The 25,499-nt window shown below is 40.3% G+C and overlaps 1 protein-coding gene across 3 annotated transcripts in view; it reads right to left on the bottom strand.

Moving 5' to 3' along the window:
- APBA2 (amyloid beta precursor protein binding family A member 2) overlaps nt 1-25,499 on the bottom strand; it is a 220,182-nt gene that overhangs the window by 163,746 nt on the left and 30,937 nt on the right. For 2 of the 3 annotated variants that reach the window (XM_072148038.1, XM_072148036.1), the window contains exon 2: nt 11,943-12,032. The exons of the other annotated variant lie outside the window; for it this stretch is intronic. The gene's annotated coding sequence lies outside the window, so the exon portion shown is untranslated. The remainder of the gene's footprint in view (nt 1-11,942; nt 12,033-25,499) is intronic. 3 annotated transcript variants of the gene reach the window in all.

The following is a 25,499-nucleotide window of genomic DNA, read 5'->3' as shown; positions in this document are numbered from 1 at the left end:
GGGGGGCGCGGCCGGACGGGAGTGGGCCGGCGCGGGGCGTTACTGTCCCCGCGCCTGCGCACTCGCTGCTGCCGGCGACTTTTCATACGTGAAAAGTCGCCGGTTGCGTTTTTTTCTACGCCAGGCAGGGCCTGGATAAACGCTGCGCTGCACGAGCGCCAGCGTATGATAAATATCCCCCAATGTGTGTATGTGTTAACATAAATACAATAGGGGGATTTATCATGATGAACCAGCTTATGGTTAAACCCCACCTTTCCCAATATGCCAATCTAGCTTGGGGCTTCAGATTCCTGATAAATCTGGTTTCCATCTGTGCTGCTGGTGTAGGCTATAGGAACTGTGCAGGTGCACGATGGGAGTGTCCGAAGTCAGCTCATTTTGGCACCTTTGCACAGCCCCATCACTAGTTGTGGTGTTGACGTAGATGGGTAAATAGTCATAATTCCTGGCCATGCACCATTAATTATGACTATTTCATAGCTTGTATGCCAGGGCATATAATCCCTGATAAATGTGCCCCAATATGTCTATGTGAATGTACTATATGCAAATTATGCATGCGTGTGTGTAAAAAAATGCATTATACCGAAGTATGACTTTAAATACAGAGAGCAGTAAGCCTCTATGAAAAAAGAGAATGTCTCATTACAAGAATTCTAAATTTAGACAATTAACATTTTGTTGATATATTCACAATGGGCCCCAGCGGTACCAACTCTAAGTCCTATTCAAATCCACTCTGTCTGCAGCTTATAATAGACGCTATTGATACATGAAAACATGACATCTTTATAAAACAATGAAATTGTAAGCATGACCAAACTGCTTACAACCCAGGAATCTTTCTTCTAGGTCTCTTGGGATTATTAGAGCCCAAGAGCTGAGAAACCAATTGAAATGCAACTGATATGTATATTGAAATATTGAAATCAAGCATTTTCCTAAAAGCTAGCTAATATCCATATAATTGTTTAACAAAAAATATAAATACACTAAAATTACACTGTTCTTGAATTGACAATAAAATACAGAATTAAATATTGACTGAAAGTAAAAAAATCTCAGTGGCTAATGTAGCCTCAAACATTTTATTTTATCGGGAATCTAAATAAAGAAAACAGTTAAAGGAAACCTACCACCACAGATCTACCTATAAAGGTAGATCTGTGGTGGTAGGTTTCCTTTAAGTCAATAAAAGGCCATACAGGCCATACAGGCCATATAATAAAGGACATACAGGGTGCACTTTGCAGAGTACCTGGTGGCTTTTTGAGGGCAGGTAAAGCTGTTTTTGGCTAAAAACATCTATTACAACTACAGAACTAGCCTCATCAGACACAAATCACACATAAAAAAGAACACCAGAGATTTATGTTCAAGTTGATAAACATTTTATAAGTTGTTCCTTTCTCTTCTAATATGTCCCCACTAATGCAACCTACATTTTTGACAACCCCGTGAATAGAAAGGTCCCTTACCCTACTCCCCTGTAAACCAGCCTGAGCTCAATCACGGTTTTTGTAACAAGAAGCAAGATATCGAAAGCAGAAAATAAATATCCTTAAAATGACTGTGTTATTCAACACAGAATTCATTTTAAAATGAAAAAGTATGTTTTCAACTGACATGAATCGGGGAAAAAAAGCCTTCAAGAAGCCAGTCTGACAGAGGAGAGAATGGCATTGTGCAGCCTGCTATGTACAATGTTCTGGAAAACTGCAGAAGTCAATCAATAAGGTTATTACAAAAAATATTTTTTAGCTCAAAATACATTCAGTAGTCAGTAAATTAAGAAGAAAAGTGATTTACATGTGTCCATAACCTTAAATAAATAACATAACAGATAAAACACACAGAGGAACAGACAGACTCAAGCATAGTGAGGCTACAGAGGTCATAACCAAAATGGCAGTAAGGCACAGATTTGAGATTTGATAATAGCAAATAACAAAGCAAGGGTCAGAGTTCACAGAATTAAACACAATAGAGCAGGGGCGTAACTATAGCAGTAATAGCTATAACTGCAGCTATAGCTATAGGGGGCCCGGCATCCAACAATTTGACATGCTTTGTGCAGCGCTGCGTAATCTGTAGGCGCTATATAAATAGAGAATTACTATCATTATTAATATTATTATTATGCAACGTGCCACGCTAACTAATGGAGGAAGTGCACCATTATATACATATTATACTGCACATTCTACAGCATAATGGGGGTCATTTATTAAGGGTTGCGGATCGCACTTTTGTCGGACTGTTTGGCGTTTTCGGAGATTGCACGGCTTGGACAGGTATTTAACTGGTATCTGTGATAGGATTGGGTGTGCCTTTGGACAATCCAACTGATTCGGATTGAGCGCGGGATTTAACTTTCAAATTGCGTCGCAAGACAATGCACTTACATTCACCAGGAAGAAGAAGGGGAACTCCGTCGGACCTGAACAGGGAAGTGACATATGCAGGAAGATCTGTGTGTATTATTATATATATTCTTTTAAGTGGAAGGGGTCCCCATGCAGAAATCTGCTATTGGGCCCTGTCTCTCCTAGTTATGCCACTGCAATGGAGTAAGTAGTACTACAAGAGCAAAGATAAACTAGGGTTCCATTGTTTGTATCATTAGTCTACCTAGTGCTACAAATAAGCCTGTCACTTGTCTGCTACTTGGCTAGTCAGCATATTATAAACTCCGTTGTACATTGGTAGCCTTTGTCAGGCCAGCCCTGCCCTGCCCAGTTTCCTTTAGTTCAGATCAGATACATCTATCCTTTGCAATTGGCATTAAGCACTTTCGATTATAGCAGCTGCGGTACCATCAATTTATAATCAGCGAGTATACTTTCCCCCACTTTATGTAGTCGGTCTTTCATTCCTCCACCTCCACTCACAAGTTACTGTGCTCTAAAGATTGATTAGTCAATTAAAATATTAAATAATGTGAAGCTTGTAAAGGTCCAGAAATTAATTTAAAAATGTGAACGGGCAGGCTCCTATTAACTTATTTAGCTCCACCACTGGAAGAACAATTAGAAGCTACATACAGGTTGACAAGCTATACAGTGCTTAATGTGTTCTCATTAATTCAGAATTTCTCAGCTTATGTTACAGAAAACCGGAATATAGAAACACTTCACCATGCAGGAGAAATCATTTGCAATAATTGTGCTCAGCAGAGCACCAAACTGTAATATTACAAGGAACAGAGGAACATTTAATTTCCTGGATCCCTTCTGACTGGGCACACTTCATGACTTCACAGAGTAGTTGGAAGGAACAACTAATGTTTCACAAAAAAAAGAAGACAAATGTATTTAAAGTTGCTGTTCAGAAGTGTGACAATGTATGTTTACCACAGAAAATGCCATAAAATAAAAAAAAAATACTCCACTGAAATGACTGCTACTAAACCCCCTGCAATCCCTGCACCAATGCTACAGAGGTCCCCATAGCCAAAAACCTATTAATATGTAATTATTATATAATGTGCTTGCCTTAAACTCAATAAAGCCCAAATGGTACATCAGTTACATGAATAGTAATGTGATGTGAAATCCTTAGAAGATGAAAAAATGCAAAACACATTAAACCATATCATTATTTATATAGCAAAACTACATAAAAAGGTGACGTGTAAAAAAAATTACACACATCCAGGACACTATAGCCTGTAATACTACCTTCACCTCATCATGGAAGAATTTCATGCAGTCATTTATGCATGACTCTCTAAAAGAAGCAGTTGAGTAACACATAAAAAAAAAAAATTCCTTTCCCCGTTACCTGATATCTATGTACATGAGACTAGTGCCAGGTATCACAGACACTTATTTCAATTCAGCACGGCCTCTTCTCTGCTGTGATCAGACAGAATCTCAACTGTTAGACTCCTTAGCTTTTATTTTGCCAATGATTCCTACAATGTCATCATCTTCTACATTATAAGTGTGTGAATGAAGTGTCTAATCATCAGCACTGACTATAATAGAAGTATGTTCTATTAGATATCGGAGTTGGTGACCCCCTTACCCTTTAGACAACACAAAGTCATCATGCAACAGAAATCATTTCTACATACAGGCGGTCCCCTACTTAAGAACACCTGACTTACATACGACCCCTACTTACAAACGGACCTCTGGATGTTGGCAATTTACTGTAGTTTAGTCTTAGGCTACAATAAACAGCTATAACAGTTACCACTTGTGTCTACAATGAAGCTTTATTGTTAATCCTGGTTCCTATGACAATCCAACATTTTTAAAATCAAATTGTCACAGAGAACAAAAAATTTTGGCTGGGGTTACAATGATAAAGTATACAGTTCTGACTTACATACAAACTTACATTCAACTTAAGAACAAACCTACAGTCCCTATCTTGTATGTAACCCGGGGACTGCCTGTATTAACAATAATGTATACAGGCTAAGGGCAGCTGCAGAAAAAAGGTGTGCAACCTATGGAAATGGATCCGTAGATAAGTCCTATCCTATGGACTGTGGAGAAAGAATGGTGGGTCCAGCAGGATGAGCTTCAAAGAAAATGCAGTTCTGTCAACACCTTCTCACTTTTCCCGCAGTTCCAAACAGCCAATGAAGTGTTGCTTAAGTTTCCTGGGAATGCAGGAAGATTTGGTCCTATTTGGTGAACTCGGTCCTGGGACGATTGTCTAAGTGACCACAGAAATGGCTTTGAGTGTCACCCATCCATGCCATAGGTTCGCCACCACTGTGATAGGACTTCCAATCTGTAGACAAAATTGCAGCGGTGACACGGAATTAACTATTACAGAGCCAGTGCTGAAGTTCATTAGACAGACAGGGAATCCTAGAATCATATTTCTGTATGATACAAGGGGAGATATTTATCTGCGAATGATAGCCCCGCTTCTGCTCTTTCGCAGCAGATACATCAAGAGCCTCCAGTCTCTTGATGTATTTGGCAGGGTCCTGCGCAGCCGGCGAATTTTCACTTGCACTAGCAATAAGCACTGACGTGGCTCAGAAGCCCTGATAAATATACCCCAAGGACTCCAGTCATGTAAACTGCGTGTGGTTCGTGGCCTGGTTTCCCGAAATACACAAGTTCATGAGCAGTCGGCCTGAATAATATATTGGGAGTGTAAGGACACAAATTAAAACATTTCACGACAGCAATTTCATTGGGTTGAAATCTGGATGGATGTCTTAGCTATTGGATAGATGTTCCCACATTTGACTGCAAGATGCACAGATCCTCTGGCTGTAAAACAAGCTCAACTCAGAACCCTATCACCACTGTGCTTTACAGTTTTCAAATGCTATGTTAAGTCTTTGTAAAAGTGGTTCTCTGCATTACATTCAAACAACTCCATTTTTGTCTCATCTGTCTAATGAACATTGTTTCAGAGGTATTTTAGCATTTTCAAATGGAACTTTGCATGCTTAAAAAGGTTGCCTGGTTTTAAAAAAAAGTTACTGTATGTATTTAGCACTATATAGCGCTACAATTTCCAATACACTGCTATGAGTGTTACACCTAGAGGTGCTCACACTTTCTGATGATTAACTAATTAGTGGTATTTGATAAGTAGGCCCTAGCTGCTAATGACTCTTTTAGTTAGTATAGAAGCCGTAATGGTGCATTTTTTTCTACAATACTCCTGTGGTTTGGCCTGGTTATGGTTTAGAAAATAATGACATGGTAGAATTTGTCATGCATTGTTGTTTTTCTGAGCAAACTAATTTTGGTACCTCCTGATACTAAATGTGTTTTTTATTTCCTAATCTGTGAAACCCAGATGGCATCCTTTTTTCTTCTGACTGTACATTTATCTATCTCCGCTTTGTAAACAAGTATGTCAGATACATTATTATAGTCACTATATCACTATAATTAAGTATAATTACGCCCATATTGTAGAATATGGAAAGAAGAAGTAAGGGAAATTTGTCAATTTTGTGATAGACCACCCAATGAGTACTGTGAAATATTACTTAATAGAGTATACAACACCCAACCGTTACCATATAATACCTCCCCAACTATGAGGATCCCCAACTACGAGGATGTGCCTATTGCTTTTGTAGCTGTTACAGCCTTTACAATGCCTCAAATGGTTCAGTGGTCACATCACAGCATCTCAGGTGAAATAAGAGAAGTTTGATTTAGCATGTCTACCCTCAATATTATGCCACATTTTTCCTTTCTTACACCAAAATTGTGGCACATCAGGTCTAATCTCACCTTTACCCACTTTTCTGGTGCAGCAGAAAAAATATTTTCAACACATAATAAATCTTGAACATGGAATATGTTTGCTGTTTTTAGACATATTTGTTGTAAATAGCTACACTAACTGAGGATGACATTAAACTGTAGGGGCCAGGACAACCTCAATCTGCACTATTCATAATTAGCACGCTATTGTGATGCCACAAAGACTCATTCAATATTCGGCATTATCTTTTGCTTTTGTATTTAGGCAGCATACAAATAAGAAAAAAGCACAGAGATGAGGCATGAAGTGCATAGCAACAAAACAAGCTTAGAATCCACTTTATCACCAGCCATCACTTTTCTTGTTGTGAGGAAAAATAAAAAGATACAGAAATAAAGGAAAAGAAGAAAAGCCGACACAGCTTGCAAACTTTTCCTTTAAATAATATTATACTTGTCCTGGTAATTAATTATTTTCCTTTCTATTTATTTAAGATTTTATCTTGACACTATATTATACTAAAGAACAATGTATATTATACACTAAAATATGAACAATACTGAGACCAAAACAACAGACATAAGAAAGTACATGTCGTTATTTAGTAATTATGGAAATGTCTATGTATAATCCCTGTTTTATTGTTAAAATAACAATGTAGCTGACAATCTTATTTTCTTCTCGCTAGAATATATTTAATAATTGTATGTGATGCGTGATAAAAGGAAATTTGCCATTTATTTTTTGAATGTGAAGTGGATTATTTTATAACAACTTATAATTATTTTATAATAAAGTATGATATGAGATATTTCTATAACATTGTGAGAAGACTTTTCATGTCAGGGTGAATAAGATGGAGTAGGAACTTGACTATGGATTCAGAGTTTTATTTTTCTTAGCATATTATTTTATATCATGAAAATTGATTTGTGACAACCCCCCACTCTCAGGGGATATCACAGGGTGCAATTACACGAGAGAGAATTACAATTTAGTAAATAAAACCCCACCAACCTATGCAAGATGGGGTCTCTGTGATAAATACTACTATCCTTGCAACCAATTTTGCTGCCACTAACTAAACTTTACTTTTTTTGCTTATAACTAAAAGCTGAATAGGCGCCTGTCTACATAAATCCATCAACAATTTAGAAACCCAAAAACAGATAACCCAATTAGCTATGACATTACATAACAATAATACCAGTAGCCTTATACCTTCAGCAACTTAAAGGGGTATTCTCGTCTGGGCATTCACATTCAGTTTCATTAATCTTCCATATATAAACATTTTTTCAATTGGATGTTATTAAAAAAAATGTTCCGGTGTGAAGATAATTTTCCATAAACATAGCCATGTTGTCCCTTAGAAACGAGATGGCTTCCTCGGTTACGACCACGTCACATTTAGGCAGCAGTGGGCAGACATGTACTATTGAGCTCTGCCTGACCACATGCATTCAGCAATCATTACCACAGGACTGATGTGGAACATACAGTAATTCCCGGATATTTCATATACAAAAACTTTTTGTTTATTTGTGCGATCACTCCAGCAGAGGTGGCCATATCCGAGGAAGCCATCTCGTTTCTAAGGGACCACATGACTACATTTATGGAAAATTATCTTCACACAGGAACATTTTTTTTAATAAAATCTAATTGAAGAAATGTTTATTAATGACAGATTAATCAAACTGAATGTGAATGCCCAGACGAGAATACCCCTTCAAGATCTTTTAAGGGTACACATACAGACTTATTATAGATTAAATATTGAATACACATATGTGCATAAAAATACAGTTATCAGATAACAATAGAAAACAAAGAAATATCCATACAATACAAATGCAGACAGTTGTAAGATAAAATGGATAGAAATGAACAACCACTATTGGGATAGAAGACGTATTCTGGACGTGGAGGTCGGCAAAGGAAAGTTGGACAGGACAGTCTGTCCCATTGTTATGGATCCCCCAAAGACTAACGGTGAGCATTTGCATAGCCTGATGATTTATATCTCATGGATTTTCCTCTCATGAGAAGTAAATGTTCACATTGTAATGTGGTCTGTCCCACCCCTCAGTAAGGTACATTTTCTAAACGGATTGTTGTTAAAACTAATAACTCTTCGCAATAAATTGTTACAATGGTGCACCTGCCTCCAATTGATTAGGTGTCTCATTCTCTTCACCCCATACCAAATTCGTGGGTGCTGCCTCTATGGCCTCTTTAGGGGTTGCTATATTGTTTTGTTTAGTTCATGGAAGGATACATTCCCAAAATTTTCTAGGGATGTGGGACAGTCCCCCCAGGCCTATCTTGTAAGCGGGGACTTATAACTACTGGTTATGTCAGAGTTATTAGGAAATATGTAATCTTTCTTTGTTCAAATATCCCTCCAAGATGTAACCCCATTTGCATACTAATCAACATTCTCCTTTTGTCCAGGATGAAGGCCAGGCCAATGTTTATAAGGTCTCCTTTGAACTGTGTGCCTGCCTGATTTCCCCTGTGGTCACCAGGCACATGGACAAGGTTACAAACAATAAAATATGGTTATATTTTTTGTACTATTACCACACAATTGATTACAGTTAGTCCTCTTGCACACACCCGTTTTTTGGCCATTTGGCCATGTGGAAAACATTTCTTAATGGCTCCTGCACCGGCACATAAGAATATAGGTATTATTCTCATAGCTGTTTTCATGTCCACAAGGGTGAGCCGACATTTTCAATATCCACATTTTTCTGCTCAGGCAGTCTCTTTCTATTGTCATTGATGCGTGAGTGATGTTCACCCCTCAATAACAAGAACTGAACACATATCATACAGGTAGACTTATAGAAGACACACTTGGACATTTTTTTTCTTGCTTCCACCATTATTGAGCCTTTAATTTAGGCATCTAATATGCTATCTAACCTCCCTAATCTTAGTTAAGTAGACCAGGGCTGTCTGCTCCACTGACTGTTTGAACATGTGGTGGCTAGAGAAAAAGTTACAACTGTGCTACTATTCATGAAGTAATAAATCTAAAACTAGAAAACCTGTTTAGGGTTGTATTACACACAGCATTTCTGAGAGATATAATTGTTTGTTGTTGTGTTTTCCAACCAAAGAAATATATATTGTGAAACAAATTACCATTCATTTATGCAGTATAGAAATACACTCACCGGCCACTTTATTAGGTACACCTGTCCAACTGCTCGTTAACACTTAATTTCTAATCAGCCAATCACATGGCGGCAACTCAGTGCAATTAGGCACTGAGACAATCTCCTGCAGTTCAAACCGAGCATCAGTATGGGGAAGAAAGGTGATTTGAGTGCCTTTGAACGTGGCATGGTTGTTGGTGCCAGAAGGGCTGGTCTGAGTATTTCAGAAACTGCTGATCTACTGGGATTTTCACGCACAACCATCTCTAGGTTTTACAGAGAATGGTTTACAGAGAAAGGCAACAGTGACTCAAATCGCCACCCGTTACAACCAAGGTAGGCAGAAGAGCATCTCTGAATGCACAGTACGTCGAACTTTGAGGCAGATGGGCTCCAGCAGCAGAAGACCACTCCTTTCAGCTAAGAACAGGAAACTGAGGCTACAATTTGCACAAGCTCATCGAAATTGGTCAGTAGAAGATTGAAAAAACGTTGCCTGGTCTGACGAGTCTCGATTTCTGCTGCGACATTCGGATGGTAGGGTCAGAATTTGGCGTCAACAACATGAAAGCATGGATCCATCCTGCCTTGTATCAACGGTTCAGGCTGGTGGTGGTGGTGTCATGGTGTGGGGAATATTTTCTTGCCACTCTTTGGCCCCTTGGTACCAATTGAGCATCGTTGCAACGCCACAGCCTACCTGAGTATTGTTGCTGACCATGTCCATCCCTTTATGACCAGAATGTACCCAACATCTGATGGCTACTTTCAGCAGGATAATGCGCCATGTCATAAAGCTGGAATCATCTCAGACTGGTTTCTTGAACATGACAATGAGTTCACTGTACTCAAATGGACTCCACAGTCACCAGATCTCAATCCAATAGAGCATCTTTGGGATGTGGTGGAACGGGAGATTCGCATCATGGATGTGCAGCCGACAAATCTGCGGCAACTGTGTGATGCCATCATGTCAATATGGACCAAAATCTCCAGCACCTTGTTGAATCTATGCCACGAAGAATTGAGGCAGTTCTGAAGGCAAAAGGGGGTCCAACCCGTTACTAGCATGGTGTACCTAATAAAGTGGCCGGTGAGTGTATATAATAATAGAGAATAAAAAGTATAAAACATTTTTTTTTTAAACTCTTCCTTTAAATCCCAGTACTGGTGGATACAAAAGGCTGTTGTATGCACTGCAAATATACAGTATAACAATTACCTGAGAAATTGGGGAAGGCATCAAGAGGCCAGAAATCAGAGCACAAAACAATCATAGACTTCAGACGAAAAGATGCTTTTTGTATGTCCTGACAGATTTGATGCTAAGCTAAAAGCCTTGATAAGATTACACTGCAGATGTGATTCTGAGCCTCATTGTTTTGGCAGTGATTGGGGAACAACAATGCCAGTATGACTGCTGCCAAGGCTGTGGTAAATTAATTGCAATCATGACAATGTACGAGTAATTTTCTTAAGAAGAGGCAAGCTAGTCAATAAATATTATGCTCATGCTGTTTCAAACTACGAAATATAAATTCATGGGTTGTGCATCAAACATAGGAAATGGAGCAGCACTGTAGTTTCAGGGGTCAATACCCACAACGTAAGGTGCAAGCCTCTATGAACCGACTCACTGGTCAAAGCAATCCAACATAAAAAAAGGCAGAGGCAGCACTCCTGGAAAGGTTGTCTGATCACTTTGGTAAATAAGCAACCTTTCCAGGAGTGCTGCCGCTGCCCTTTTAAGTGTTTCTATATGCAATTATAACTTTTCCAAGGCCTCATTTAATGTACCTAAAATTACACACTGTAATTGTGATACACATCAAGCGGATGGCATAGACCACTTTATGTGTAGCCCAATTATTATTCATGAATCGAAGAGAGTGAAATATATTTTTTTCTTTTTTTTGTCCATTGTTACATATGCATGTAAAACTACATTCATCATTATCATCAGTATGATAGAGCTGCTGCTGTCGTCCATGGTTTGCCACCTGCCTCAAGGCTAAAAAACATGCCTGACTCAAAAATATGCATATATTTCTAAATTATACCATAAATCACACCATAAATTTCTACAGGCAGTCCACGGATTACGTACAAGATAGGTTCCATAGGTTTTTTCTTAAGTTGAATTTGTATGTAACTCAAAAATGTATATTTTATAAATAAAGCTCCAGACAAAAACATTTTCGGCCACAGTGATAACTGTGGTTTCAAAATTTTTTGCTGTAATTGGACCATGGATTATCAATAAAGCTTAATCACAGACATCTTACAGCTGATCATTGCAGCCTGAAACTATTGTAAAGAATCCAGAGACCTTCACCAGAGGTCACAGTGGGCAGAGGGGTCCGTCTTTAACTAGGGGTCGTCTGTAAGACGGGTGTCTGCCGGTATAAATAAAATGGGTCATAGAAAATAAAGTTATTGACCGGTTGAGGTTTTTTCTTCTTTTTTTACATACAATGTACAAAATCCGATGTATTTTGCTCCTAAAGATTCTTTAAACATATAGTTCACTTATTGTTGTGAAGAGCACAAAATGTAGCAAAAATGTACCTGAGTGTTGCAAAATATTCCCTTGGATGCTACAGAGATGTGATGTGCTGATTATTGTACATTCTTCCAACGCCAGCAGGAATCTGATAACTGCAGAGGAGAAAACATCATATTGGTGAGTACAGCATGTAATCTTCTCATAATACAGGCAGTCCCCGGGTTACATACAAGATAGGGACTGTAGGTTTGTTCTTAAGTTGAATTTGTATGTAAGTCGAAACTGTATATTTTATCATTGTAGTTCCCGACAATTTTTTTTTTTGCCCCAGTGACAATTGGAGTTTCAAATTTTTTTGCTGTAATAGGACCAAGAATTATCAATAAAGCTTCATTGCAGACAATTTTAAGCTGATTATTGCAATCTGGGACTATTTTAAAGCATCCAGAGAGCTTCACCAGAGGTCACATTGGGCAGAGGGGTCCGTCTGTAACTATGGGTTGTCTGTAAGTCGGGTGTCCTTAAGTAGGGGACCGCCTGTAATAATGCCATATAAGACTGTGTACGGTACTCAAACCAAAGTAATATTACTTGCTTTCCTGTTTATGTTAGCGGATATTATATATGCCAGATTAAGTCAAGGCAAGTAGAGTCAGTTGGTATTTTTTCATCCCCCCCAAAGACAGGGAATTCAGGCAGAGAAAGAAGAGTGGTAACGGAGAGCACCATGAAAATGTAAGGAGTCTTTCAGGCCATGCAATATTTATGCCGGCTTATTCCTTTAAGCACTATCCGTAAGAAGAAACAAGCTAAGATACCCCTTGAAGGCCTCATACCATTCCAAACCATGTTCTGCACTCAAGAAGATGGCTGCAGATTAGCTCCATGGTAGACACTGGGGCCCAGGTGGGAAGTTGGGGGCACTTTGGGCTTTTCTCAAGCTTTGGCAAGTGGAAGACATCAATCCCTTACTCTTGGACAGGCCTTCTGGCTTTGAGGGTAAGGACTATTTTACATTGTTCTATGCTATAGACTGCATCCCTGTGCATTTCCCATGTGAAATGTTGTGTACAGTGTGGTAAGAAAGCATGATCTACATCCATACTTGACCTAATTACAACAGTTATATTTTTTTTATAATAAAGAATAGATGGGTCCACTCTAAAGTAATTCAATACAATTTCATAACATGAAACAAAAGGCTTGCAGGGCTGCAGTAAAATCCCAAGACCGCCCCCCCCCCCCCCACACACACACACACACACTCTTTACAGGGTAGTTTCACACAGACACATAGTTATTCAATAAATCTGTGTTAAAAAGATCACATTGCTCTGTAAAAAGCATTTATAGCCAAGATGACAGAGAAGAGACCCATCAGTATAATACATTTCTAACATTTTGAGTGGAAATATGAATTTTTAAAATGTTGTTGTCTAGAATTATACTTAACTGTGTAAAAGACTTAATGTCTATATATCAAGGTGGTTACACAAAAAACATTGTTTTTGTTTAATTCCAAACATAGATTGTTTTTGTTGCCTTTCAAAAAACAAAAAAACTTTCCACTGAGAGCATTTTGGTTTCTAACAATAAGAACTTGAAAAACAATGGAGTAGATTTATGAAACTGTTTAAAAGAAAACCATAGCAACCAAAACACTACTTTTACTTCTTAAACTGAAAGCTCTGTTATAACTGGTTGCTACAACCAACATAGATAATTTTTACTTGTAGATAAATTAATAAATCTGGAAATGAATACAATCAAATAAAACCAACATCTTAAATGCTGTATGCTTATGAGCCAGGATCATGGTTGCTGGGGGCACCTGGGTGCAAAATCTGGTGGAGGCCACCACTGACTGTAGTCCATGCAGGGTAAACATTTAACATATTAATTAGCTTGTCATGAAGATTATTTAAAAAAAAATCTATTAAAACCTAATAAAACCTACATAAATTCGGTATATCCAAAAAGGGGAGGTGTCATTTTCAGCGCACAATGAAAGTCATAAAAACACAAAATAATGGTGTAAATGCATTTTTTCCTAACAAGATTATCATAAGATTATCCATGCCATCCATAACCTTCCTTTATTTGTAGGGGGCAGTGGCTGTCAATTCTAGGTGGCATGAAGAGGGACACGTGTAAGATGGGTGTAAAACGACTACTTTACTTTACATTTATTCTAAACTTTCTCCTACTTACATGAGAGTTCTCTCTCCTCCTCTCACAGATCACTTGTTGTGTGGGAGGAAGGTGTGCCGAGTGATCTGTGAGCAAGTAAACCTAACACTGATTGGTTAGGAGTTGGCTGGCAACCAGTTCAGTCAACTGGTGTTGGGTACTAAGGAGGGGATCAGTCTGCATGCAGAATGACATTGGCAGACTGCATGGGCACAACAGAGCCTGTGAATCACAGTGTGGAGCCTAGGATGCAGGGACATGTGCACTAGTGCTCGGACAGTGCTTCTAGTGAGGGCCCCCCTTAGGAGTTAGTTGGTGGGGGCCCTGGGGTATGGGAGCCTAAAGCCTTTGCCATAATCAGGACCTGGTTACATGTAAGTATGTTCTTGAAAATGTCTATATTTTAAACCCAGAATAACACATAAAACTGTAAATATATGTGTAAAACCGTAAATATAATATATTTAACTAAATAAAAGTTTAAAAACTATCATGAAATTTGAAATACATAAAAAGAAAGGTGTTGTCATTACGGAATTAGATTTTTTCACACTTTGATGAATGTAGCTAATGGCAGCATCTGCACACATATAAGATACAGGCATTTTATTTTGACTGTTTGCTCTATGACAGCATAACAAGACAATTGTGCACATGTATGACGAGCATGCCAACAAAAGCCATAGAAATAATAAATGCTGACTTTAATCAAAGAGTATGACTAGCCTATAATCATGGAAATACCACAATCTGTTCAAAAGAGGGAAATTATGCCTACCACATAAAAATGTATTTATAGGATATAGGAAAAGAGGGAAAATAGTAAAAATCGGGGATATAACAATTGGTGGAATTTATTTGAATTTAATTCCAACAATGCTACCAAAATTGTGAATTTACACACTTTTACCACTTTTTTTTTTAAAAGTGTTTAAAGCATGGGGGACTTTTCACTACAAGTAATTAAAGACATCTAGCATGAATAATGGTTATAGTCTATGTCATCTACAGAGTGCAGGAGATCCATCTAGCTTATTAAAATCTTAATGAATTAGCCACATCTTATTATTTAGTGTTGTCACAAAATATACCATCCGTTTTAGGTAATAGAATTAGGCTCAATTTAACAATGTTTTAGGTGCATTGTTGTTGATATACTTGGGGACAATCTCCTTAATATATACCTGCATGTCCATAGACTTTTATGGGCAAACATACAAGTATAGCAGAACAAGGTCATTTCTCCACTCGGATCCTACACCTAAAATATGGCAAACCAAAGTAAACTACATTTTCAATAAAGCTTTATACATGTTGTATGTTCATCTGTATGTATCCCTCAAAATGTCCGGGTGGGCCACCTGAAGCAATCACCAAACATAGTGTTAATTTAGTCTTATGTTAGATTTGCAAAATATGGATGGAAAATATTTCATGTATGAGGGCAACTCAAGGACATTTGAACCGGTCATTTTTATTATAGTAGGAAATGGTCTTTAATTATGGCTGTGTCATCTAAAACACACTAAAAGAGGGAGAAAAAAATAGCAAAGGCACATTATTAGGAATTGTTGTAATAACCATAATATAGAAAGTCATGGTAATGGTCATTTTATGACTCAAGGGAGTACAGAGCTACAAGTAAGATGAATGCTCTTTTGTCACTTATGAATCACCTAAGTGCAGAAATTTAGGAGAAATAATGTTTTGTGCTGCTATTTGCCTATCTTTGAGGGTAGTGACATCATACAGGACGTGGTGTTTTAGAAGCCATTACTGTAAGGGCAGTTTTAGGTGGAGGGAAATCAACGCTCTAGAACACAAAAACTTGCTTTGCTTTAGTTAAAAAGTGTGTGCGTGTCCTGGGTTACATCATGTAGGAATCCATAGACTGTAAGCTCTTGTGAACAGGGCCCTCACTCCTATTGTTACACATGACTGTTGTTACTCTTTAATGTCTTCATTTATTTGTATGTTCTGCAGAATTTGATGGTGCTATATAAATAAAGATTATTATTATCTGAAGTTTTGATTCCCCCAGATTCCTCGCTTCTGGAAAGTACAGGGGTCAAAGTATTTAGAATAAAGCTTTGTGCTGGTCTATGCTTCCACTGCCACCACAGGCACATGAATTATTAAGTGGTTTTAACCGTTAATAATTCTGATGCTTCACTTGTACTGTAATTGAAGCATGCATTATATAAGAATTTTTCACACAATGGCCCACATTTATCAAAAACATGTGCAGTTTGCCCATGAAGTGTGCAGGGGGCGCCAGATTCATGTTTTGTGGTGCATGTTCTTCATTAATCTGGCGCCACCTGCACTGCTCTGGAAGTGTGCACCATTTTTTGGGCTGCAGAATTGTGGCGCACAACACAGAAAAAATGATCACCAAATGGGGCGTGTTGGTGCACATTTTTTCTGTGGACACAGTGCAATCGCGACACAAAACTGGCACTTTATAAATACATGTGCAAGCAGTTTGCAGTCAGACAGAAAACTAGTGCACACAATGAAATAAATGTGAGTCACTGGGGGACATGTATCAGTTTTCTTTTTTGGGTGTATAATTGAGACATCTGGAAGGTCTTATCTGCGCCTTTTTTTTGTGATACATGTTTAGTTTTTCCTATTCTGGCAGGCACAACTTCTGGCTTCTTTTTTGAGACTTTTTGTTGCAAATGTCTCAAATCCACAGGGACAGAAGCCATGTGAGGGGGTTATATGCAGAAGTGGACACTACTGTAAATTTTGGAATTTTTAAGCACTCTTGTCACACCCCAGGGAGAATACACATGAGGCTGCGGTTACACGTGGTGTTATGGGTGAGGTCAAACATTGCGTTTTGGTTGCGTTTTCATTGCATTTTGAAAGACATTACAACAACTGAGGAGAGGTGATTTGCCTAATTACATTACTGCTAACATTTGCGTTTACAAAATGCACATGTTAACACATTTGTTAGGCTGTGTTAACGATTGCATTAACATTGCGTGAACATTGGGGCAGATTTATCAAGTTTCTGAAAGTCAGAATATTTCTAGTTGCCCATGGCAACCAATCACAGCTCAGCTTTAATTTTACCAGTGCTCATGAATATTTTAAAGGGGAGCTGTGATTGGTTGCCATGGGCAACTAGAAATATTCTGACTTTCAGACACTTGATACATCTGCCCCAGTGGGGCACATTTACTTACCTGGTCCGTTCGCGATCCAGCGGCGCGTTCTCTGCGCTGGATTCGGGTCCGGCCGGGATTCATCAATGCAGTTCCTCCGCCGTCCACCAGGTGGCGCTGCTGCGCTGAAGTCCGCTGGAATGCCTCGAAATACACCGGCCTACCCAGGATGAAGGTGAGTGAAATTTTCGCGACACAATTTTTTTTTTAAATGCGGCGGTTTTTCCGAATACGTCGGGTTTTCGTTCGGCCACGCCCCCCGATTTCCGTCGCGCGCATGCCGGCGCCGATGCGCCAAATTCCGATCGCGTGCGCCAAAAACCCGGGGCAATTCAGGTACAATCGGCGCAAAACGGAAATATTCGGGTAACACGTCGGGAAAACGCGAATCGGGCCCTTAGTAAATGACCCCCAATGTGTTTTGTAAATGCAAATGTTAACTGTCTTGTAAATAGGGAAATCACCTCTCCTCAGCTGTTGTAATGTGCTTCAAAAGGCAACCGAAGCGCCACGTGTGACCTCATCTTTAGAAGTAACCAATAAATTTAGATGCAAAAATGTATGAATTTAAAAAAAAACAGATTAATGTGCAAAATTTTAAACATTTAAAGCATGTGATATAATTCCAATTTACATGACCCATGAAAAAAATATCCTTTCTTTGCACCTGCCCTGGACCAGATGCAGATTTGCACCTAAAAAGTCAGAAAAATAAGCTAAAAAACATTGCACGATACATCTTGAAAATAAACATACACAAGGCACACTGCACAAGGTGCAGCCCATGGCCGGCGCCAGCACCCGGCTTACCCGGGCAAGTGCCGGGGCCCCAGAGGTCCCAGAGGGGCCCACGGCACAAACTTGCAACATAAGTAAGCTCAATTACATCGGCATACTTCGCCGATGTAATTGAGATAAGCGCCGTACTCACAGTGCCGGCGCGGCTGACAAGGGGCGGCACCGCAAGTGGACCCTCACACAATATAAGTGCATCGGCGCTGCCGATGTATTTCTGCTGCGGAGCGTCTAATACTGTGCAGGACGCTGCCGGCGTGATGACGTCACGCCGCCAGCGTCCCTGCTGCTGCACGACAGACACTGCTGTCACTCGGAAGATGTAGAAGAAGTGTGCAACGCTTCAGGTAAGTTAGCGTTTATTATTTTTAGCTGGTCACTAATAATGTGTTTTTTATTAATTCATGGAGCCTGTCGGGGGGGTATATTAATTAATGGAGGGTGGTGTGTGTGTGTGCGTGGGGGGAGGTATATAAATTAATGGAGCCTGGTGGGGGGGGGGGTGTATATAAATGAATGGAGCCGGGGTGGGGGGGGGTTGTATGTAAATGAATGGAGCCGGGGGGGGGGGCGTTGTATGTAAATGAATGGAGTCGGGGGGGGGGGGTTGTATGTAAATGAATGGAGCCTGGGGGGTTGTATGTAAATGAATGGAGCTTGGGGGGTTGTATGTAAATGAATGGAGCCTGGGGGGGTGTATGTAAATGAATGGAGCTTGGGGGGGTGAATATAAATGAATGGAGCCTGGGTGGTGGTGGTGGGGGCTTATATAAATGAATGGAGCCGGGGGGGGGGGGGGTGTATATTAATTAATGGAGCCTGGGGGGGGGTGTATATTAATAATGGAGCCTGGGGGGGGGGGGTGAATATTGGAGCCTGGTGGGTATATTTATTACTGTATTCTGGCTGGGAAGGGGTGCATATTAATTAATGGTGCCTGACTGGGGGGTGTATATTAATATTCGTATCTTAAGGTTTTGCGTTTTTAATGCCACCACATGAGTTCACTGCTAAGGGGCCCAGTGAGGCACTGTCGCCCAGGGGCCCACTGAAACCTGGAGCCGGCCCTGGTGCAGCCCAAGGTATACCTGAAAAATAACAACAAAATTTGCAGTGAAAAGTGGCAAAAACAGCAAAAGTTAAAGTTAGGCCCTATCCACAGGATAGGGTACTACTTGCTGATCGGTGGGGGTCTCAGTGATGAGAGCCCCACGGATCACGAAAAAGAGGGGTCCGATGGGGACCCACGAACCTCCTTCGGGCCCCTCGTCGCTCCATGAGAGAAATGGAGCAGACGGCTGCGCATGACCGCTCTGCTCCATACATCTCAATGGAGCTGACGGAAATCACCAATCGCAACTTTTTGGTGTTTGTAGTTTTGGTGTTTGTACTGTAAAACATAGTAGAGTTTTATTCTTCACAACAAATTAAATGTTACACCTTTTTGTAAATTAGCTCCTTAACTATACCGTATTTTTCGGCCTTTTTCTCAGAAATCAAAGGTGTGCCTTAAAGGCCAGTGCGCCTTATATATGAACTTATACAGAAATGTACTACAGACAAGATGTACTGTACATTTACCAGTGTTTAATAGCTCCATCCCCAGAAATGTCCTGCATCTTCCCAAACAGTATACAGGGTCCCTAGCTCCTGGAGTGCCCTGGCACCATAACTAACATTGTGCCCATCCTGCCCTCCCCTAGCACGGAGAGACCGGAGCTGCCATAGTGCCGACCACGAGGCAATCATCATCATCAGTAAACAATCCCCCATACCTGCCAGCCCTGTAACAGGGGAAAGAGAAGGAGCCACAGGGAACCCCACAGGAATAACACCCTGGCTGAGGAGGGAAGGAGAAGGGGCAGAGGGAGACCGCTTAACCCCTGCAGCATCGCCCTGCATTAACTCCCAGCAGTTTCCCGGGAAGTGTAGCTGGCTTGAACTGTGCACAGGTCTGCCACCTGCTGGTCATTTTTAGGTACTGCATTTGATCCTGCGCCTTATACTCCAGTGCGCCTTATATATGAACCTAGATGTCTTAGCAGGCATTTATTAGAGGTGCGCCTTATAGTCCGGTGTGCCTTATAGGCCGAAAAATACGGTAGTTACATGTTTAGTACACTGATAAAAACACACAAGTCCATCAAGTTCAACCAAGGTATAGGGCAAGGCTCATTGGAAGAGTAGTGTTTCTACTACCATCTAGTACCATGTTTCTTCAATATATTATGTATTACTTACAATACTCATTTATATCTAAATTCAAAGTTTATTTTCTGAATGATGCAACCATTAAAGTTCTGAAAGGTGTTAATCTGCATGGCAACATACTGGTAGTGGTTTATTAGGCCAATTTGTGCTGACAGTTTCCCATGTAAAGTGGTCATCTAAATATAACAACATCTGCTCAGAGGCCTTTAAGGGGTTATTTGGAGGTTGAAAAACATGACAGCTTTCTTCCAAAACAGTGCCACACCTGTCCATAGGTAGTCTGTGGTATTGCAACTGATCGTCATTCATCTCTACACAGCTGAGCTGCAATACTGGCACAAACCATGGTCAGGTGTGGAGCTGATTTTGGAAGAAAGTAGCCATGTTTTTCAACCATCGGACAATCCCTTTAATCTCCAATTTTTGAGGCAGCCACTTCTTATAGGTTAATGTATTACTGAAAGGTAATTAGAATAAAATTAACAAGTTCAAGAGGACAAAATGCCTTAAAATGCAGATAGAAGTAACTTTTTTCACTTTTGTATCGCGCCGGGAGCAGAGGGAGGTATACCTCAGGTACATCAATCCCGCGGTCACAGCATTGACATCGGGATCGAAAGGGTCAACAGCTCTGTTCCGATCCGGACTGTAAAAGCAGGGTCCCAGCTATCATAAGACAGCAGGGGCACTGCTCTTCCCTGCACAAGGGGCCCGTGCACAATTTAGGTTAGAAACCTGTCGGCCTAGCCTAAGGCCCCTTAGTGACTGACGTAGAAATCTGTATGGGTGGTCACTAAGGGGTTAAAGGACATCTACCCCCAGGATGAAGGTTTGTAAACCAAGCACACTGACATACTGGTGTGTGTGTCCTGTGTCAGTATCTGCTCATTTTTTAGTTTCTTATGCTCTTGTTTTTACAAAGATAATGCTTTTAAAATTATGTAAAAGAGCCTCAGGGGCTCCAAGCTGGAGCGCTTCAGTCTCATTTGCATACATTTTAAAGCCTTTTTTTTTAAACAACAGCAGAACAGTAGATCTTGTACAAAACAATGCTTATGGCGACAAACCACCTGACTATCAGTTTCTGGGTAAGGGCTTGGTTATTTATATAGGAAGTTCGAGCTGGCAACCAGTTTTGATCAAAGTTGATTGCTGAACATTTTAATTGCCCAGGTGACTGCTTTATTTGTATTATTTTATAATATGTAAGCCAGTTTAGTCTTCATTGTTATGTATATGGACACTTTTAGGGTGCGGTCACACGTTGCAGTTACAACTTTATCGCAATCAGTTTTTCGGTGGTTTTAGGCGCAGTTTTGTTAATTTCCCAGGTGAAAGACATAAACTGAACAAGTGAATTTGATTCTGAAGGTGAAACCTGTTCCACAGATGTCTTTCACCTGTTAAATTAACAAAAACTGCACCTAAAACCACCTCAAAGCTGATTGTGATGCAGTTATAACTGTAACATGTGTCTGCACCCTTAACTGAATGTAAAAAATAAAGCGAATTCATTGATTACACCTGTAAAGGCAAAGTAGGAGATGGAAAGCACATAGAGCCATTTGGTCTCCGACAACCCATAATAGAGCACATCTTGTGTATATCCCAACGCTCCATCAGTAACTATGACAGAGGCAAATCATTAGTTTAGTTCTTTATAACGTATAACGGACAACAAACAAAATGGCCCACATTTATTAAAGCCCCAGTACCAGTTTTTAGTCTAACTTTGCACGTTCTTTTTAGTGTAAACGGCTTGCACATGTATTTATTAAGTGTCCTCTACACATATGTGTGGTGGCTGCACTATACTCGTTGCAACACAAAATTCTGAACTGAAAGGGGCGTTCTGGTGTACAGGCGGACCATGTGCCACATTTATCATGCAGTGTCCGACAGAATAGTCGCACACCCCGTGTTAAAGGTGCACCAAAAAAAGTTCCACTCTGTCAGAGCAGTGCTGGGGCGCCAGATTCATGAAGAATGGGCACCAGAAATCATGAATTTGGCACATGCTGCACACTGTACGGTTTTTGATAAATGTGGACCAATGTTTTCTGCAATTTGAATGGGCCTTTTAACCAGATGGCCGCTCTGTGTCTTCCTGGAAGACACAGATCTGTTAGCATGACACAGACACAAAAAATAAAAATGTGGGAACCAAATATACTTTTGTAAGAATTGTGTCAAACTGTTCAAACCCCATTGATCAAAAAAACAGAAGTGTGGGCCCAAGTATGCCATCTAATTACGGCAATGTTGAATAAACAGAGCTCCATCCACAGAATATTCAGGGGCACCTATGCTCATGTTTGATGAGTTTTGTAGCAGTTGGGCTCCCAGTGGTTGGACTCCCCAGTAATTACAACTTTATAGGATAAATGTAGCAGTTGGGAAAAAAACTAATTTTAAGAGCCAACCAAGCTACAAACATTCTTCTTCCTTATTGGTAATATCAAAATGATCATGTACCTGCTTACAATTTTAGGGGCAAAAATATTTGTTAATATTCAGATCACAAAAGCCCTTTATCAACCCTGTAGTTTAATATTTTCTGTGCATACTTGGCTGATGCTGGCCACATTTGTGTGTCATTCAGTATACAACTATTCCTGTTAGATCCACAAGTGTTTAAAGGTTGTAAAAACGAATGAAGATAAAGAACTAGTCTACATTCACGGCTCTTTCCCTTCTAATAAAAGTTGTCCTCACACTGCAGGTCAGCGCCTCTGAGAGAATGCTAGAGATCATCAATCTGTATAATGCTCTGTCTACTCAGTTGAATCCAAGGTTACCTCCACTTGAAAAAAAAATGCTGTACACATCTTCTATTTCCTACACTGCTTTATTTATGCAGATAAAGTAAAGATATGGTATAATGTACATTTGATTTTAGTTATTTTTATGTTCTTTAGTTATAAAAGCTCTTTGCTACATGTATTACGTATTTTAGGCATTTATCATATATATATATATATATATTTTTGGCATATAGTAATGTCCATGCACATTTGTGAATGATCACAGATCTGATCCAAGACAGATGGGGGATTTATTAATCGTTGCCGGCTCCAACAGTGCAGAGCTCGACCACACTAGTCTTTTCCTTTATGTGATGAATCTGTCGCAGTTTAAGACTGTTGAGCTCTGACTTTTAGCAGGTCTAAACTGTGCATCACAATGTGGCGAACCTTACTAATCTTTTTGGTGTACTGACTTCTTTCTCACAGACCAGGCCATTTTAGGGTAGCATTCCTCTTGATGAAATATCGAGATCTTTGAGTGGAGGTTGCATCATTAAACTAGAAAAGCAGGATGTTTTTTCAATGATTTGGCCACCGTCTATGACTTAGCTGTTAGGAGACGTTGTGTGAGTGTACACACACAGAACAGGCTTGTGGTACCCAGGCAGATCATTTGTGAGAAGATTGTTTTATCTGCCGAAAAGTAGGAGCAGCTTCCGGAGTCATAGTACCATAGTTTATAAGGCCGGAAAAAGATGCAACTCTATCAAGTCCAACCTTTAAATGTTTTTTCCCCATAACCCGTGATATTTTTGTTCTCCAGAAAGGCATCCAGGCCTCTCTTGAACATGTACATAGAGTCCGCCATAACAACCTCCTGCGGCAGAGAGTTCCATAGTCTTACTGCTCTTACAGTAAAGAACCTTTACTGGGGGGTTTTTGTCTTTGAAAAAATTGTCCCAGTCTATGCCTATAAGGTCTTCCCTTAGATGCTGAAAATGTGCCCTCCTGAAGTTTAAAGTGTTGGTTGCCCCTCCACTAACGCTCTTAGCAAAGTGTACCAACAGGTAGTTTTGATACCCCATCAGGTCTGTTGGTAAGGATAGGGTCCAGCAGTGCCCCCCCTCTTGTTGGCTCCAGGACTAGTAGCGACAGGTAATTGTCTTTTATTGTTGACAAGAACCTGCTACCTTTGAAGGACCTGCAGGTTTCTGCCCCCCAGTCAATATCTGGGTAATTGAAGTCCCCCATGATAAGTACTTTACCATGCTTTGAAGCCGCATCCATTTCACTTATTAGCATTTCCTCTGCTGCCTCCATTATATTTGGAGCCTTATAAGAAATCCCTAGTAATATTTTATTATTCTTTTTCCCTGCCCTATCTCCACCCATAGGGACTCCACATTTGCATGTGCATCAACGATGTCATCTCGCAGGACAGCTTGAGGCAATAATTTACATATAAACAAACCCCTCCCCCTTTTTTATTTATACAATAATTTCTAAAAAGACTATAAACATCTATATTAACAGCCCAGTCATAGCATCTGTCCAGCCATGTCTCACCGATACCCACTATATCACATTTGCGCTCCAACATTAAGAGTTCCAGTTCCTCCATTTTGTTTGTGAGGCTTCTGGCATTTGTGTACATGCACTTTGTATGGTTTTCCCTATCCCTATTCCTTTTGTTCTTATTCCCCACTCTTAATCCAGCCCCCCTTCCTCCCCCATGGACTATGACTCTTCCCAGCTCTCTATCTACACTGTCTATTTGCCCTGCACAAGTGTAGTTGCCCTCCCCCCAGGTCTCTAGATTAAACACTCCTCTAACCTTCTAGCCATTTTTTCCCCCAAAACAGCTGCACCCTCCCCATTGAGGTGCAGCCCATCCCTACTGTAGAGCCTGTAGCCGACAGAAAAGTCAGCCCAGTTCTCCATGAACCCAAAGCCCTCCTTCCTACACCAACTTTTGAACCACTTATTTACCTCCCTGATCTCCCGCTGCCTTTCTGGTGTGGCACGTGGTACAGGTAGTATTTCGGAGAAAACTACCTTTGAGGTTGTTGCCCTGAGCTTATGGCCTAAATCCCTGAAATAATTTTTAAGGACCTTCCACCTACCTCTTACTTTGTCATTAGTGCCAATGTGGACCATGTGGTTCCTCACCAGCCCCTCCCGGTAATCTGTCAACCCGATCCGCAACATGCCGGACCCGGCAAACAACACACTGTTCGGTATGCACGGTCTTTGTGACAGATTGCCCTGTGTGTTCTCCTAATAATTGAATCTCCCACTACCAGCACCTGTCTGACCTTGCCTCTGCTCCCATTACCCTTTTTACTGGAGCAGACAGTCCCCTGGTTGCTAGAGGCCACGTCTTGTTGCAGAATTGCTACCCCACAGCTGATATCCCCCTCATCCGCCAGCCTGGCAAACTTATTAGGGTGCACCAGATCAGGACTAGAGTCCCTGCAACTCTTCCCTTTACCACGCC

The sequence above is a fragment of the Engystomops pustulosus genome, chromosome 4, assembly GCF_040894005.1.
Source record: "Engystomops pustulosus chromosome 4, aEngPut4.maternal, whole genome shotgun sequence".
NCBI classification, from domain to species: domain Eukaryota; kingdom Metazoa; phylum Chordata; class Amphibia; order Anura; family Leptodactylidae; genus Engystomops; species Engystomops pustulosus.
This window is presented reverse-complemented; position numbering and strand designations above follow the sequence as displayed.